This window comes from Colobus angolensis, unplaced genomic scaffold, assembly GCF_000951035.1.
Source record: "Colobus angolensis palliatus isolate OR3802 unplaced genomic scaffold, Cang.pa_1.0 Scaffold37, whole genome shotgun sequence".
Taxonomy (NCBI): Eukaryota; Metazoa; Chordata; class Mammalia; order Primates; family Cercopithecidae; genus Colobus; species Colobus angolensis.
Genome location: NW_012117043.1, coordinates 9,489,774 through 9,495,031, shown reverse-complemented (window position 1 = coordinate 9,495,031; position 5,258 = coordinate 9,489,774). Strand labels below are relative to the sequence as shown.

The following is a 5,258-nucleotide window of genomic DNA, read 5'->3' as shown; positions in this document are numbered from 1 at the left end:
GAGAATATGCAAGAAATGTTCTCTTCCTTTCTTTTTAGCCTCTTGTCCATTATTCCTTCGAGCTTCAGTAAAAATTTTCAAGGGAGTCTTTATAGACCAAATTTGATATTTGTGAGCACGTGTCTCAGATGGCACTCATCAATTCTGTAACAGTTCATTTTGTGTCTTTCTCTTTTAGCTTCATGAAGGTTTGGATTAATCCTGTCTTGGACATCTTTATTCCCCCAGAACCTCTCATACTTTCTGGGATGTAATGGGTGCTCCATACATAGTTATCAACAAGAGATTGAGATGAAGGTAACTAAGATAATTGGTACACACATTTATTTACTCTGTGTTTTATTATTTCTCTTTTAATTTTAAAATTGATGAAAGGATTATTTACTCCAACAGACACAGAACTTATTTATGTTGGCCGGGTGCGGTGGCTCAAGCCTGTAATCCCAGCACTTTGGGAGGCCGAGACGGGCGGATCACGAGGTCAGGAGATCAAGACCATCCTGGCTAACACGGTGAAACCTTGTCTCTACTAAAAATACAAAAAAAAAAAACCGGGCGTGGAGGCGGCGCCTGTAGTCCCAGCTACTCCAGAGGCTGAGGCAGGAGAATGGCGTAAACCCGGGAGGCGGAGCTTGAAGTGAGCTGAGATCCGGCCACTGCACTCCAGCCCAGGCAACAGAGCGAGACTCCGTCTCAAAAAAAAAAAAAAAAAAACTTATTTATGTCATAAAAATAATCTCTAAATCAGAAAATTATTGCAGATGTCAGAAGCACTGTGATTACAAGTTATTTTTTTCTTGAATCCTTCTTTTCTATGAAACAATCTGATAGATTGCTGGAATGTTACCAGGTAATTCTGTCATGTTGGCTAATAATTTCTGATCATTTCAAACATGGACATGTTCTGGTTGACATGTTCTGGGTCTTATAAGCGATCACAACAGTTGAACCTTGGCAGCTACATAAAATGAATCAAAGATATATTCAAATAAACACTGTAGTGACAAACAGCTTTTTCAAAGAGATAGAGTTAACACTTTAAGCTATTATAATGAGCATAGAAATTCAATAATATTTCCACACAATTTTTTCTAAAAGTAAAAAAGAAGTTAACAAACTTAAATGATGTATAAAAGCAGAAAACTCTGCTGAAGGAAAAAATCCTTATTAAGTGAAGGAGGTGCACAGAAATGTGAGATGAGCTTATTTATAAAAATGTCAAAAATAACTTTCAACACATGCTTAAAAAAACCCTCATTTCTTTGCAACTACTTGGGCTGGTTTTCTACTGTGGTTTGACACTTTCCACTGAAGCTTTCTCTATGTTGAATATAAAGAGATTGAAGTAGAATTAAATACTTTTTAAAGTATTCTTTATAATATACAAGTAGTATATGAAGTTTTTGTTACTGGCTTTGTCTGTGGACTCAATTTAAAGGCTTAATACTCTTCAATAATTTCTAAGCTTCCAATAATTCTAAAAAAGTGAATGGAGAATATCCATACAAAACAGCATTGCCAAACCCCAGTGCTCATCTCAGCTAGAAACTGCATGCAAAGTCATGAAATAATAAAAAATAAGCTTATTTTTAAAGTATAAGCAGTTTAATATTTGTTAGGTTTGGGAGCTCTAAGATACTATGTTTTCATCCTCACCTAGTCAAAAAATCTTTTACTGATTATAGCTGTTGCTTGCAAAGGGTGTTTCTTCCAAGTACTACAATTGTACAGATGTGCCTCAGCAGTTGGTACAGGCAACAAGGGAGAAATGAAGTTACCCACCTTCATAGGGACAGTTGGACATACAAATATGATGTCTAGAGAAAAGTTATGAGTTGGATATATAATTTTGGGAGTTATGCCCAAGTAGATGATATTTGAAAGCCAAGAAACCCGTGAAATTGCCAAGTGATGAGTATGGATAGAAAAACAAAAAAAGAGAGAGAGAGAGAAAGAAGAGATCCAAGGATTATAGTCCCAGGTACTATGATACTTAGAGGCTAAGGAAATTAAGTAAAATCAGTAAGGGAAACTAGAAAGGAATGGTCAAAGGGCCTACATAAGTGGAGGATTTAGGTTTTGTTAGGAACATGGGACATTCATCTACAGAACCAGAAGAAAAGGCAGAGGATGTGCTGTAGGTAAATGAATCAAGGTGGTGGTAGAATTAAGATATTTCTTTTCTGACTGCTTCTATTTTCTTGTTGAACTATGAAACAAAGTCATTAGCTGAGAGTGAGAATGTAGGGAAATGTTTTGGGGTATTTGAGGCAAAAAGATAAAGAATGAAACATTCATCTAGGAAAGTGGGAGACTGAATTAACCGAGGAAATGTCCTGACTTCTAGGCAGCTTTAAGGGACCATATGAGATCTGTAATCACGAATTTCAAAGAAGACCAATGAGAGTGGTTGTGTCCTTTCTCTAGCTAGGTTCAATTGGACCTGTGCAGGGGCAGAATAGATGGAGAGTTGGAGTTAATCAGGCTTCGCAAGAGAGTATCGTAAAGAGAGAGAATGTATGCAAAGGATTGATTACAATGTTTGAGTAAGAAGATGCAGTATCATGGGAGGTTAAGGGACACTGAAAAAACATATAACGAATGAATTCTAAGTACAAGTGAGATTCTGAAAAGGCGTTAGAGATGGGGTACTAAAAGGAGTAAACTAGAAAGATAGTGGGTGATATTTGAAGACTGGAATGTTTAAATTGAGACAAAGAAGGGATCACTATCATTGGTACCGCCCAGGCTAGCAAATGACCATAACAAAGAATGATTCATGTATGGTGTAAAGGAAGATTATCGAGAAGCGGAAGTGTATGAACTAAGAAGTGAGGATCAAGAAATGTTGTTGTTGTGGGCATGAAAAGGATCAGAACATGATTGCGGGAGTTGGTGGGATAGCATGAAAGATAAGCTCAATGGCGAAGAGAAGATGCAGAAACAGAGACTAGCTACATAGATATTAAAATGGCCAAGATCATAACAGGAATATGGAGGACAGAGAGTTAAGAATTTCAAAGATGGAGTGGAAGTGACTCAAAAATCAGTTTGAGATGTTAAAGTTGAGTATTTTTAGAGAGAGGAGAGTTGTGGAAGCAGTAATAAGGAATATGAAAAACACTTATTCCATCTCCAAGTTTGGGAGCATGAGGATGAAGGAGGAGAAAAGCACTAGCAAGTGCTTCAGGAAAACATTGTTCTGAGAAAGGCAGATGATGTTTGACTAAAGAGGTAAGGGAAACACTTATAAGCTACAGTAAGATTAAACAGACAGATCAACATCACAGAATATGTGATCCCAAATGGGCCCTGGAACTTAAGGGAATTGAGTGGGGTATGTGTGGGAGAAAGGTGGATATTTCAAAATATGAGAGGGCTAGTTATTTGAAAAAATAAAATTCTGGGGGTCCGACTCAGAAACGGCAGCCTCCATGTTCTATGGTCGGCTCGTGTCCATCACTACCCTTGAGAACCACTGGCCTCGGATGGCCCTGCGGGCCGCTGCTCAGCTGTCCTGGGTGGGAATGTCAGAGGACCAGTGGCGCTTGCTGACTTGCCTTTTCTGGGGGAAGGTTCTGGGAAGTTCTGGATTAATAACCATGGACTCCAAGCACAGCAGCAACAGCAAAAGAATCTCTCACTACATGAATACATGAGTATGGAATTATTGCAAGAAGATGGTGTCTCCGTTCCCAAAGGATATGTGGCACAATCACCAGATGAAGCTTACGCAGTTGCCAAAAAATTAAGTTCAAAAGACGTTGTGATAAAGGCCCAAGTTTTATCTGGTGGTAGAGGAAAAGGAACATTCGAATGTGGCCTCAAAGGAGGAGTGAAGGTAGTTTTTCTCTCCAGAAGAAGAAAAAGCTATTTCTTCACAAGTGATTGGGGAAAAATGGTTTACCAAGCAAATGGGAGAGAAGGGCAGAATATGCAACCAAGTATTGCTCTGTGAGCGAAAATATCCCAGGAGAGACTACTACTTTGCAATAACAATGGAAAGGTCATTTCAAGGTCCTGTATTAACGGGAAGTTCACATGGTGGTGTCAACATTGAAGATGTTGCTGCCGAGACTCCTGAAGCAATAATTAAAGAACTATTGATATTGAAGAAGGCATCAAAAAGGAACAAGCTCTTCAGCTTGCACAGAAGATAGGATTTCCACCTAAAACTGTGGAATCACAGCATAAAACATGGTCTAGCTTTACAGCCTTTTTCTGAAATACGATGCAACCATGATAGAAATAAATCCAGTGGTGGAAGATTCAGACAGAGTTGTATTGTGTATGGATGCAAAGATCAATTTTGACTCTAATTCAGCCTATCACCAAAAGAAAATCTTTGATATACAGGACTGGACCCAGGAAGATGAAAGGGACCAAGATGCTGCTAAGGCAAATCTCAACTGCATTGGCCTCGATGGAAATATAGGCTGCCTAGTAAATGGTGCTGGTTTGGCTGTGGCCATAATGGATATAATAAAACTTCATGGAGAGACTCCAGCCAACTTCCTTGATGTTGGTGGTGATGCTACAGTCTATCGAGTAACAGAAGCATTTAAGCTTATCACCTCAGATAAAAAGGTACTGGCTATTCTGGTCAACAATTTTGGAGGAATCATGCACTGTGATGTTATTGCACAGGGTATAGTCATGGCAGTAAAAGATTTGGAAATTAAAATACCTGTTGTGGTACGGTTACAAGGTACACAAGTCGATGATGCTAAGGCACTGATAGCCGACAGTGGACTTAAAATACTTGCTTGAGATGACTTGGATGAAGTTGCTAGAATGGCTGTAAAGCTCTCTGAAATGGTGACCTTAGCAAAGCAACCACATGTGGATGTGAAATTTCTGTTGCCAATATGATCTGAAAACCCAGTGGATGGCTGAAGGTGTTGAATGACTATAATCATTAAGAATACTGTGTTCTGTGTTATTGTTCTTTTTCTTTTTAGTGTGTGGAGATTGTAATTGCCATCTTGGCACACAAACATTTAAAAGGACTTGGTCTACATTTAATTGAACCATTCAGAATGGACTGCACGAAGCATGTATAATGGAGGTATCTTCTTTCTTTTGTCACAGACAGTCTTTTTTGCTTTTCCTACAAAACATAACTTGCAATTTGACAGTTTATTATTGTTGGATACAAAGTTCTTCACTGATAAGAGTCCTATAAATAAGATAAATATGAAGATAAAGCTTTATTCTTTAGTGTTAAAATACAGTATAGCTAATAACTAGCCTTATTA

At 38.3% G+C, this 5,258-nt stretch overlaps 1 pseudogene across 1 annotated transcript; it reads left to right on the top strand.

Annotated features, from left to right (window-relative positions):
• Positions 1-3,413: 3,413 nt before the first annotated feature.
• Positions 3,414-4,872, top strand: LOC105520141 (annotated as a pseudogene). The gene is made up of 2 exons (XR_001003074.1): positions 3,414-3,521; positions 3,587-4,872. The product of XR_001003074.1 is annotated as a succinyl-CoA ligase [ADP-forming] subunit beta, mitochondrial-like (transcript).
• Positions 4,873-5,258: the final 386 nt, after the last annotated feature.